This window comes from Nyctereutes procyonoides, unplaced genomic scaffold (assembly GCF_905146905.1).
Source record: "Nyctereutes procyonoides isolate TBG_1078 unplaced genomic scaffold, NYPRO_anot_genome, whole genome shotgun sequence".
Classification (NCBI taxonomy): domain Eukaryota; kingdom Metazoa; phylum Chordata; class Mammalia; order Carnivora; family Canidae; genus Nyctereutes; species Nyctereutes procyonoides.
In genome coordinates this window covers 186,884-199,097 of record NW_026575014.1, presented here as the reverse complement: position 1 = coordinate 199,097, position 12,214 = coordinate 186,884, and the positions used below count along the sequence as shown (strand labels likewise).

Here is a 12,214-nt window from a genome sequence, read left to right as displayed (position 1 = left end):
TGGATCCCGGGTCTCCAGGATCACACCCTGGGCTGAAGGCGGCGCTAAACCGCTAAGCCACCGGGCAGCCCTCTAATGGAGATTTAGAATGCTTTTTTCTTGTTACTTGTTAGGAGAATTTCCTAGAATTGTTTAAGTATTTTTTCTTTTTTATTGGAGTGGAGTGTGTCAGGTTTCAACCAGGAGAGTGAAATTGTACATTTATTTGAACGATAAAAATTTAATTTAAAGAATCATTGGGTATAATGTGTTGAACTACATAGTTAAAAGGATAAATGGAAGCTCTCCTCAGCTAATCTCATACTTTCACAAGGGATCCATAAATGAAGGTGATGGTAGAATCATGGTAGAAAGGAAGGCTATGTATAGGCTCTACAGAGTCAGCTTTTTGTTACATGAGTTTGTGCTAATTACTACCACTGTGGAATATTTGACCTGTCAGCAGCACAGGGAGATCCTTGAAATAGTACCATGTTTTAAGAACTGGAGTCAATCACTTGAGGGTAGTTACTGACACTGAGCCCTTTTTTAACTGGAGGAGACAGAGATTGATTCTTGTGAGGATTCATATGTATTTTTTGACTATGCATTATCTTTCCTACTTTGAGTGGCTTTGCCCTATACCACTATCCAAATGTTCCCAATGTCTGATTTCCAATAGGAATATTGCATAATATTTCCTTAAGCCAGGACTACTCACTTTATAGCTGAGAAAGTACACAAAAGCATGCATAATTAAGGAACCCATTTTTCCTTTCTATGTTGCATGATTGGAAGCTGTCCATCTCATAGAACATTGGAAGAGCCTGTTAAAGTTACGATTGAGGTGCCAGCTTGAAGATGATACCCTGCAGAGCTGGTGTCTGTGCTTCAGGATATATGCTTTGATCTTGTGACATTTTTAGATGGTGCTGGGTCCCCTGTGGATAAAATATACAGGTCTTGCAACCAAAGAGATGGAGAAAATAGTAGTGTCTTTTATCATAAATTTCAGTCAAGTTCTTGTGCAGTTTCTGTTTCCTGCCCTCAAATTTTAGGTTTGGCAGTAATGGGGAAGACGGTTCTTTTGGGAGACACAGTTTGAGTTATAATATACCTATAATGTTTAACTGCTTTTCTGTCATTTGGGGTTCCTCATATTGGAAGACCAACATTCAGAAGATTGAGATACCTCAGTTTTATCCCATATGGGATAAATACCAAGTTGCTGCTTCTTAATGGGTGATACAGCAAAGAGTTTGTGTAAAATTAGGGATTCACTGAGGTATCTCTTGTTGACTCCATGATGGATGATAACTGTAGCAACAGTAGATTGGCAAGAACACTTTAACTGGAGTTCAAACTGCTTACAAACAAATGGGCCCACCTCAGCAGGCAAATAACATAGATCATCAGAAGAACTGCTCTGGGATAGGAGGATTTAGAAAGGGTAATAGAGGAGAATATAATTATCAACCATGAGCAACAGTGCTACTGTAGCTTTCCTGTTTTAAGTCTTCCTTTTGTAAAATCAAAAATAGTTATTATTTTGAAGAATCTATGGCAGGATAAGGTAAAGGGGAACTAAGTTCTTTAAAAAGTGGCCTTGGCATTTCTTACTTCCAAACAAGGAGATGTTTCTCTGATGCCAGCACCTGAAAGTCTGTGTCATGTTTCTTCCTCTGGCTTCATGTAATGCACAGTATTCTCTGTGGGAAATACTGGACATACTAAGGAGTTAATACAACCTTTACAAATGAAAAAGTAGGGGCACCTGAGTGGCTCAGTGGTTGAACATCTGTCTTCAGCTCAGGGTGTGACCCTGAGCTCTGGGGATCTAGTCCCACATCGGGCTCCCTGCAGGGAGCCTGCTTCTCCCTCTGCTCTGTCTCACCTCTCTCTGTTTGTCTCTCATAAATAAACAAAGTCTTTAAAAAAATGAAAAAGTAGGTGCACCTGAGTGACTCAGTCATTTCCGCTCAGGTTGTGATCTCAGAATCCTGGGATCAAGCCCTGTATCAGACTCTGTGTTCAGCCCCAAGTCTGCTTGTTCCTATCCTGCTCTACACCCCTAAACAGGCATTTATCATTTGATGATGTGGGGAAAGACCAGACATAGAGAAATATATATGGACTGAATATATATGGATTTCTCAGACATGAGAAATATATATGGATGCTCTCTCTCTTTTTCTAAAATAAGTAAACAATAAGTCTTTTAAAATGTAAAAGCTGTGGTCATCAAGACAGTGTGGTACTGGCACAAAAACAGGCACATAGATCAATGGAACAGAATAGAGAATCCAGAAGTGGACCCTCAACTTTATGGTCAACTAATATTCGATAAAGGAGGAAAGACTATCCACTGGAAGAAAGACAGTCTCTTCAATAAATGGTGCTGGGAAAATTGGACATCCACATGCAGAAGAATGAAACTAGACCACTCTCTTGCACCATACACAAAGATAAACTCAAAATGGATGAAAGATCTAAATGTGAGACAAGATTCCATCAAAATCCTAGAGGAGGGATCCCTGGGTGGCGCAGCGGTTTGGTGCCTGCCTTTGGCCCAGGGCGCGATCCTGGAGACCCGGGATGGAGTCCCACATCGGGCTCCCGGTGCATGGAGCCTGCTTGTGTCTCTGCCTCTCTCTCTCTCTGTGTGTGACTATCATAAATAAATAAAATTTAAAAAAAATCCTAGAGGAGAACACAGGCAACACCCTTTTTGAACTCAGCCACAGTAACTTCTTGCAAGATACATCCACGAAGGCAAGAGAAACAAAAGCAAAAATGAACTATTGGTACTTCATCAAGATAAGAAGCTTTTGCACAGCAAAGGATACAGTCAACAAAAGTAAAAGACAACCTACAGAATGGGAGAAGATATTTGCAAATGACATATCAGATAAAGGGCTAGTTTCCAAGATCTATAAAGAACTTATTAAACTCAACAGCAAAGAAACAAACAATAAAATAATGAAATGGGCAAAAGACATGAAGAGAAATCTCACAGAGGAAGACATAGACATGGCCAACACGCACATGAGAAAATGCTCTGCATCACTTGCCGTCAGGGAAATACAAATCAAAACCACAATGAGATCCCCCTCACCCCAGTGAGAATGGGGAAAATTAACAAGGCAGGAAACCACAAATGTTGGAGAGGATGTGGAGAAAGGGGAACCCTCTTACACTGTTGGTGGGAATGTGAACTGGTGCAGCCACTCTGGAAAACTGTGTGGAGGTTCCTCAAAGAGTTAAAAATAGACCTTCCCTACAACCCAGCAATTGCACTGTTGGGGATTTACCCCAAAGATACAGATGCAATGAAACGCTGGGACACCTGCACCCCAATGTTTATAGCAGCAATGTCCACAATAGCCAAACTGTGGAAGGAGCCTCGGTGTTCATCGAAAGATGAATCGATAAAGAAGATGTGGCTTATGTATACAATGGAATATTACTCAGTCATTAGAAATGACAAATACCCACCATTTGCTTCAACGTGGATGGAACTGGAGGGTATTATGCTGAGTGAAATATATCAATCGGAGAAGGACAAACATTATATGTTCTCATTCATTTGGGGAATATAAATAATAGTGAAAGGGAATAGAAGGGAAGGGAGAAGAAATGGGTAGGAAATATCAGAAAGGGAGACAGAACATAAAGACTCCTAACTCTGGGAAACAAACTAGGGCTGTTGGAAGGAGAGGAGGGTGGGGGGTGGGGGTGAATGTGTGACGGGCACTGAGGGGGGCACTTGACGGGATGAGCACTGGGTGTTATTCTGTATGTTGGTAAATTGAACACCAATAAAAAATAAATTTATTATTAAAAAAATAAAAATAAAAATAAAAAATGTAAGTATTCCAGCTCCTTTCCCTTCAACTGGGACAATTCTAAGTCATAGAATTTATGGAGTCTCCCATAGGTCCATTGTAAGCTTGCACCCTAATCACATTTATCCACATAAGTAGCCTTCACTTCTCTGTCTCATTTTCTATTCACTTAATCATATTTTTGAAAATAAACTTCTAAATAAACTACTGGCAATCACATTTTGTCTTTGGATCTTTTTTTTTTTTAAATTTTTTTTAACTTTTATTTATTTATGATAGTCAGAGAGAGAGAGAGAGAGAGAGAGAGAGGCAGAGACACAGGCAGAGGGAGAAGCAGGCTCTATGCACCGGGAGCCCGACGTGGGATTCGATCCCGGGTCTCCAGGATCGTGCCCTGGGCCAAAGGCAGGCGCCAAACCGCTGCGCCACCCAGGGATCCCTTGTCTTTGGATCTTCTTCTGAGGGAACACAACCTGAGTTAATAGATGGAATTGCTAGTCTCATGTATATTTGATATAATCATTCCTGACATTATCCAAAGCATGTCTGTAGTTCATTTGTAAACTTATAGAAAACAGAAGAGATATCATTATATCCTTCTATTGTCAAAATTATCACAATTTCAATCATAAATATTATTTAGTAGATAGTGGTGTTGTCTCTTAAAATAACCCATATCATTTCCCACAATAGTAGAGGTTATAAATAAATGTTCTAATAGTAGGAGTCTATTCAATGAGATGGGTGTGTCTGGCCATGTTCAATGAGCATCTGCCTTCACTGGAAGTATCCAAATGGCTGATGGATGTATAGGTTTAGAGCTCCAAAGTCAGATTCAGTCAGCAAAATGTGAAATCATGTCCCTGCTTGTTCAATCTTCTTGTTGCTACCTTTACATCTTTTTTCTATAATGTATAGATGGCAGGATTCAAGGCATGGTTGATTGCAAAGTCAGCAATGAACAGGCATTTATCACTTGATGATGTGGGAAAAGACCAGACATAGAGAAATATATATGGACTGAAAAATAGAACCACCACAGTGATGTGAGCTGACTCAGTGACAAGTACCTGGATAAGTCTTTTGAAGAACATTTCCAGACAGAGACTAAAATGAAGGTATAGGAAAGATTAGCAGAAAGAAGGTGCTCATGCTCATGAGATTACTGCTGGCAGCAATAAAAACTCAAACTTGGCTCCAGGCATGCATGCAAGTTTTATTATTCTAGGAGAGTTATAACAGAAGCTTTTTGCTTTATTAGGACCTCAAAAGCACAAGTTCATAATGAAAACAAAGTGAGACACACGTAGATCAACCCAATGACCCAGCTAGTAGTTACAAATGAAACACGTATTGTAGGATTCCTGATGTTCAGGTAGTGAAGAGGCCTACAGATTGCAATGTAGCTGTCAAATGCCATGGTTATGAGCAGCAGCATCTCTACTCCTCCCATGATGTGGATGGAGCATATCTGTGTCATTCAGCTTTGGAAAGGAATTATCTTGCATTCATTTAAAAGGTCTGTAATCATCTTAGACACTGTGATAAAGAAAAGATCCATATCAATGAGGTGCAGATTAGCCAGGAAGAAGTACATTGGAAAATGTAAACGGAAGTCTAAAATTACCAAAAAGAAAATGAAGAGATTTCCTCGGATGATCTCTTAAAGAGATTAAGGAGAATATCAACATGAGAAAAGCTTAGTTTCCCAAGAACTAGAGAGTCCCAGTAACACAGACTCAGAAACAAGAGGCTCTCTCAATGAGTCAAGTGAGAGCATCTTTTCTTCCTCTATCTGAAGAGATTTGTGTGTGCTTATCTGAAAACTATAATGACCTCTCCTGAGGTGGTTGCCCTACAGGGGTCTGCTGGTAATCCTCAGTGCCTGCCCCCACCTCTTCACATTACTCCTAGTCCTATAAGCAGGCTCAAGTCCCAGAGAGCTCCAGTGATTCAGAGGCAAAATGGAATTCATAACCAGATGCAATACACACCAAGAGAACTGCAATACTTTCCATATGATTATCATCAGACACCTAGAACATATGTATGGGAATAGATCCTAGGAGTGGTAGATTGGGACAGAAGAAATATAATGTTGGAGTCGTTGTAACAGTTTGCTTTATCTGGTTGACTACAAATTAGACCCAATGTTAGAATACATAGAGTGGCACTCATCTGCCAGAATCTCCTTTTGTTACTCTTAAAAGTAAAAAAAAAAAAAAAAAAAGCAAAAACAATCTTCAAAAAATACTGTTAAACAATACTGTTAAAAGTAACAAATACTGTTAGAAGTTATTCAAAGGCTGAGGAAGATTGCCGTGCTACAATTATTGACGCAATTTTCCCCTTCCTGTTATTTTTATCAATTTCTTTCCTCGTTATTCAAGAGCTTTCTTTTGCCTTCATGTAAAATATAAATAAGCAGATAGATAGATGATAGATAGATACATAGATAGATTGATAGATAGGCAGATCAATAGGTAGATAAACAATAGATTGAAAAAGAAATCTTACAGGGGAAGGAGATGGTAATTTACAGAAAGGGATATGACCCCCCAGGTGACTCATTAACCACTTTTGTCCTTACTTCCTTTAGAAAACCATCACGTTTCTAGGAGACAATTCCCATAACAGACTGATTCCTGGCTGGCAGTGCCAAGTCTCTGAGTTGAAATTGGTCACTACCCAAGAACAATTAGTGCTGTTAATTAGCTGCTTTTATGACGGCAGTATTTTGTGTAACTCTTTGCACAGGGGAGACTCTTGCAGCAGGCAGAAACTTTCTGAGTTGTCCTGACTCCCTGAAGGTACATTTGCTTTATGCCCCCAGGCAGAGGAGCACAATTCTCCTGCTTATTGCATTTCAGTATTAAAAATCCATATACACTGATGTGAGTAGCTTCTATGAACAGTAGTTAAATGTAAGTCTCCAGACAAGAGTCGGAGATTTTATGCTACTGCTCATTCACCATGCTTGAACTTTGATTTTGTGATTCTTTAATCACAAGATGAAACACACAGAAAATAGTAAACAACAAATTTATAGCTAATCAAGTTTTATAAAGTAATCATAACCCAGGTCAAGATGTCAACTTTGTCAGCTATCCCATCACAGAAATCTCTGTGATTCATCCAAATTACAATTACATTTCCCCTCAAAGGGAACCATGATTCTGTTTTAGTAAAAACATCCTTGCATTTTGTCCCCAGCTTTATCTCCCAATATGCATCCCACTATACTTTGTCTTGGCCTTTTTTTCTTTTAATATATCTTTCAAATCTTTTCTAGTATAGATTTCCCTCCAATCTTTTTCTTTTCCTTAAGTTTATTTGTTGAAGAACATGAGCTTTTTACATTTCCCATACTCTGAAATTTGCTGATTGTAGGCATTCGTTGCAGTTTAGCATTGTCCCTGACCTTTGTACTGTCCAAATGGCAGCTGGATCCAAGTGTTAACCAAACACAAGTTTGATCCCATTTTTGATAACATTATGGGTGGCCTGAAGGCATAGTTATGACTTTCCTTTCTCTTGTTAGCAGCTATTAATGCTCCATATGTGTACATATATTTACATGTGTACATATGTATATGTATGTGAATGTATGTAAGTATATTGGTAGATGAGAGAGAGAGATAGAGGGACATTGATCATCCAATACTGTCCAGCCCAGAGGGCTTCTTTTTCCCTTCTCCTTTTCCATATTTATCTCTCTCCTTTCACTCTCCAAGAGAGATTACGGGTCCTAACACTATAAATATATATATTTTTTCATTTGCTTAATCCTACATTTCACACAAAATTGTTTCAGAATTATTATATCCATACCACTATAAAAAAGAAAAGTAATTGTTAAGAAGACAATTTTCTTGTGATCATTTTAGTTTTTAAATTAATAGTACATAGTTAAAATATTATCTTCAGAAGCTAATTGGAAAGGAAAAAGAACAGTCCTAAAAAGAAGTTAGTTGGATTAGTTCTTATATTTCCTCTTTAGTTTGACTGTGCTGAAGGTAATTTACTGAAGGTAATTTGGGGTCATTCATTTCTCTTTGCATTCAGGTTTAGAGTCTTTTAACAACTTACCTTTGTTAATGTTAATATTTGTTTACTTTGTTACCTTTGTGTTAATGTCAAGTTTTGTACACGTGAAAGATTAATATGACTAAATTCAAAATTATGCACTCTTAGAGGATGTCCCATTCTCCTATATCCCTCCTATCTCTCCTACATTCCCTTTTACCAGTTGTAAGTAACAGAAGACATCAGATTCTAGTGTATAACTGTCATTTTTCTTTTTTGAACAAATCAATGCTTTCTCTTTTGTGTGTGGTTGTATAATGTGTATTGTTTAGTTTTAAGTTCTTAATTAAAGTCCATTTAATATATAGTGTTTTATTAATTTCAGGGTACACTACAATGATTCAGTGATTTCATATATTGCCCAATGATCATCCCCAAAAGTGCACTCCTTAATCCCATCACCTATATAACTCATCCCGTTACCAACCTCACCTCTGATAAGCATCAGATTATTCTCTATAGTTAAGAGTCAATTTCTTGGTTTGTCTCTCTTTATCTCTTTTATGGCTAATACTCCATTGTGCATATGCACCACTTCTTCTTTCTTCATTCATCAATCCATGGACACTTGAGCGGCTTCTGTATCTTGGCTGCTGTGAATAATACTGCCACAAACATAAGGGTGCATGTATCCCTTGAGTCCATGTTTTTGTATTCCTTTGTTAAGTACCTGGTAGTGTAATTGCTGGATCATAGGGTAGTTCTATTTTTGACTTTTCAAGGAACCTCTATATCATTTTCTTTTTTTCTTCTTCTTTTTTTTCTATATAATTTTCCAGAGTGGCTGCACCAGTTTGCATTCCCACCAAGAGTGCATCTGTGTTCCTTTTTCTTTTTAAAAATTTTTTATTGGTGTTCAATTTGCCAACATATAGCATAATATCCAGTGCTCATCCCATCAAGTGCCCCCCTCAGTGCCCGTCACCCAGTCACCCCCACCTCCCTTTCCACAACCCCTTGTTCGTTTCCCAGAGTTAGGAGTCTCTCATGTTCTGTCTCCCTCCCTGATATTTCTCACTCATTTTCTCTCCTTTCCCCTTTATTCCCTTTCACTATTTTTTATATTCCCCAAATGAATGAGACCATATAATGTTTGTCTTTTTTCTTTACATCCTTGCTGACACTTGTTTCTTGTGTTGTTGATTTTAGCCATTTTGATGGGTGTGAGGTGATATTTCACTGTAGTTTGATTTGTATTTCCATGATGGCAGTGATGATAAACATCTTTTCATGTGTCTGTTAGTCTTTTGTATGCCTTCTGGAAGAAATATGTGTTCATGTCTTCTGCCCATTTTTTAAATTGGAGTATTGTTTTCTGGGTGTTGAGTTTTAGAAGTTCTTTATATATTTTAAACACTAATCCTTTATATCTTCTCCCATTCCTTAGGTTGCCTCTTGGTTTTGTTCATTGTTGCCTTCGCTGTGCAGAGCTTTTTATTTTGTTGTAATCCAATAGTTTATTTTTGCTTCTGTTTCCCTTGCATCAGGAGACATACCTAGTAAGATGTTGCTATGGCCTATGTCAAAAGAGTTATTGCCTGTGTTCTCTTCTAGAATTTTTATGATTTCAGTTCTCATTTTGAGGTCTTTAATCTATTTTGAATTTATTTTTATGTACATAGTAAGAAAATGGTTTCATTCTTCTGTATGTTGCTCTCCAGTTTTCCCAACACCATTTGTTGATGAAACTATCTTTTTCTACTGGATATTCTTTCCTCTTTTGTTGAAGATTAACTGGCCATATAATTGTTGGCTCATTTCTGAGTTTTCTATTCTGTTCTATTGATCTATATGTCTATTTTTCTGCCAATATAATACTTTTTAAAATTTTCATATATCATAATTTGGATATAACTTTCAGTAGTAAAACTTCCTGCTAAATAATGACAGTGATAAAAATAGCACTCATGTCCACCCTCAAATATTTTTCAGATCAATGTACATTGCAGAACATTTAAACAAGATAGACTGATATGCTGCCAACTTTCCAGGTGCAGACTTAAATTCACATGTTACATCTTCTTCCAAGGCCCAAAGAAGATCTCAGAGTGATTCTTTGGACAGTTTACATTTTATAACAGTTTCCACCTGACTCCTACCATGTTTTTGGTTTTGTAATCATGTAATCCCTTTCCTAAATTCAACCTATCCTCCCCACCACCTTAAAAGGTACATGAGAGTCTCCTAGTGATAGTGAACTGCTACCTCAGATTCACAGGATTATCCTTTTTTGGGCTCTGGGCATCACCACAGACTAACACTCAGGGGAGGGCAAGATGCCAACCCCATTTTTTTGGCACACATACACAAAGTCTCTCTCCTTTAAATAAGAAAAGAAAACAATGCCACAGAATGCTTCCCTATAAAAGACATGTAACAAAGAAGTAATGTCAACAAAATAGCTATCACTAAAACAAAGCTTTCATCAATCAGTTTGGAGAACTTTGAAGGAGGAAAACGGCTTCAGGAAATAATAGTCCAGGTTCCTACAGTGTGGACACTGCTGGACTTTTTTATACACTCTGAAGAGTACTGCATCCTAATCCACATGTCAGTGATAGGCTTCCTACAGTATTTACAGTGCAGGTGCACTTGATAGCAAGGAGAGGCAGCCAGGATGTGTAGGTGTACATGTTGCCCAGTGATGGCCATGATGCAGATGTAATCACCTGAATCTCAGCCAGGAAGGTCATGTGCACTGTGTACAGGTACATGAGTCTCCCTTGAAGATGACATGGATCATCATATTCCATTTAATATGTCTTCAGGGGTTTAAGAACCAAGTTGTGTCCACCAGAAGGAACTGTTCAAACATCAGGAGTGCTCAGTGGTAGGTGCTCAGGAGTGCACAGTTTACACTTCTGTGGCTAGTACTGAGGGCCAAAAGAGTGACCTTCCACAGGTCCTCGCCCTGGCCCATTTGGGCATCATCTTCCATCTACACATAGCAAGAGTTCAACTTATGCCTGGGGATGTGAGTAAGCAGCTTGGACAGGTCCAGCTGCCCCAGGAACCGCATGGGCTCATCTAAATGGCCCCCCTGTGCATTGATAACCCAGCTGAACTGTAATCAAAGTGGCCGTTTTGGAACAGGTGGCCCTGGGCTGTGGCCTTTTTGTGAGGATCCAGATGGATGGGATTCTATAAGAATCTCCCAAAGTATCTTGAGGAGCTGGAGCTGCTGACATGGGCAGATAAGACGATGGAGGAGCCAGTGGACAAGGACTGGCCAGAGTAGCAGAGGGGGAAAGAACGGTAAGCTATGGCACTGTTTTCTCCTGGGAGTTCTGCTGGTCCATGGAGTCCAGCCAGGGAGATGATGGTTGGAGGCCTTTCTGTGGCTTGTTTAGTGGCCTGCACTGTTTTGCCTCCCCCTTGCTTCTGTGTTCTTCTCAGACTTTTTCCTTTTTTCATCCTTCATCTGTTTCATCTTGTGCCAATCTGTGTACTCCTTTAAGTGGTCCTGTCTCCAGGGGCAGAGTCAGAAGACCAGATCATATTCCTTCTTTGTTCCCATGTTTGCTTCTCCTTCCAGCTGCAGGCCTGGCCAGTGTAGTTAAACTGGATCAGGATGCTGCTCTCTCACTCACAGAAACACCACAGGTGCATCCAGATTCTCTGAGGGCAGTACTTATTATTGTACAGCACCTTTCGGTAGTCCTTCACTAAGTCCACTGGCCTTGTGAAGCTCTGTATCAGTGGTACGGCACAAGGGGCTTCATTCTTGGTCGTTCTGGTAGCTGTAACTTCCTCATGCTTCTGCTTGGCAACTGGGGTATTGGCGGTGCCAGTCCCCGTGCCTCTGATGCCCACTGTAGCTCTAGTGCCTGATGTACCTGCCACAGCCACTCTATAGCCCACTGCCAACCTCAGGCCACTCATTGGCCATTGCCAGGGTCCCGGCTCTGTTTTCCTACTTATCCCTGAGGCTGTTGGTGTACTTGTTTTTGAGGCCACCTATCCTGTTTTGGGAGTTGGGCACCTTGTGAGCATCTAGATGGCCAGTGTCACTGAAGGCAGCTCCCTGCCACAGGGTGGCTCCTGGTCTGCGTGGAACCCACTCAGGGAGGGAGAGAGTGGAGGGTACTAGCCAGGGCTCTTTCGTCATGTCTGTCCTGCCCCGCCAGGGCCAGAGCTTTGCCGTTCTGGACTAAAGGGCCTCCCATTGTTTCCAGGAACCTGCAGCCCGTGTTGGGGACACTTTACCATACAATTTTGATTACAACAGATTTGTGTTTTATCTTGAAATCTGGGATTGTGATGCCACAAGTTTGCTCTTTCTTATGATTGCTTTGGCCATTTGA

At 39.8% G+C, this 12,214-nt stretch overlaps 2 pseudogenes; both read right to left on the bottom strand.

The window, feature by feature from the left end:
- Positions 1 to 4,663: 4,663 nt before the first annotated feature.
- LOC129519952 (olfactory receptor 4F15-like) lies at positions 4,664 to 5,604 on the bottom strand (annotated as a pseudogene).
- Positions 5,605 to 10,335: 4,731 nt separating this feature from the next.
- LOC129519864 (headcase protein homolog) lies at positions 10,336 to 11,792 on the bottom strand (annotated as a pseudogene).
- Between the last annotated feature and the right edge of the window lie 422 nt (positions 11,793 to 12,214).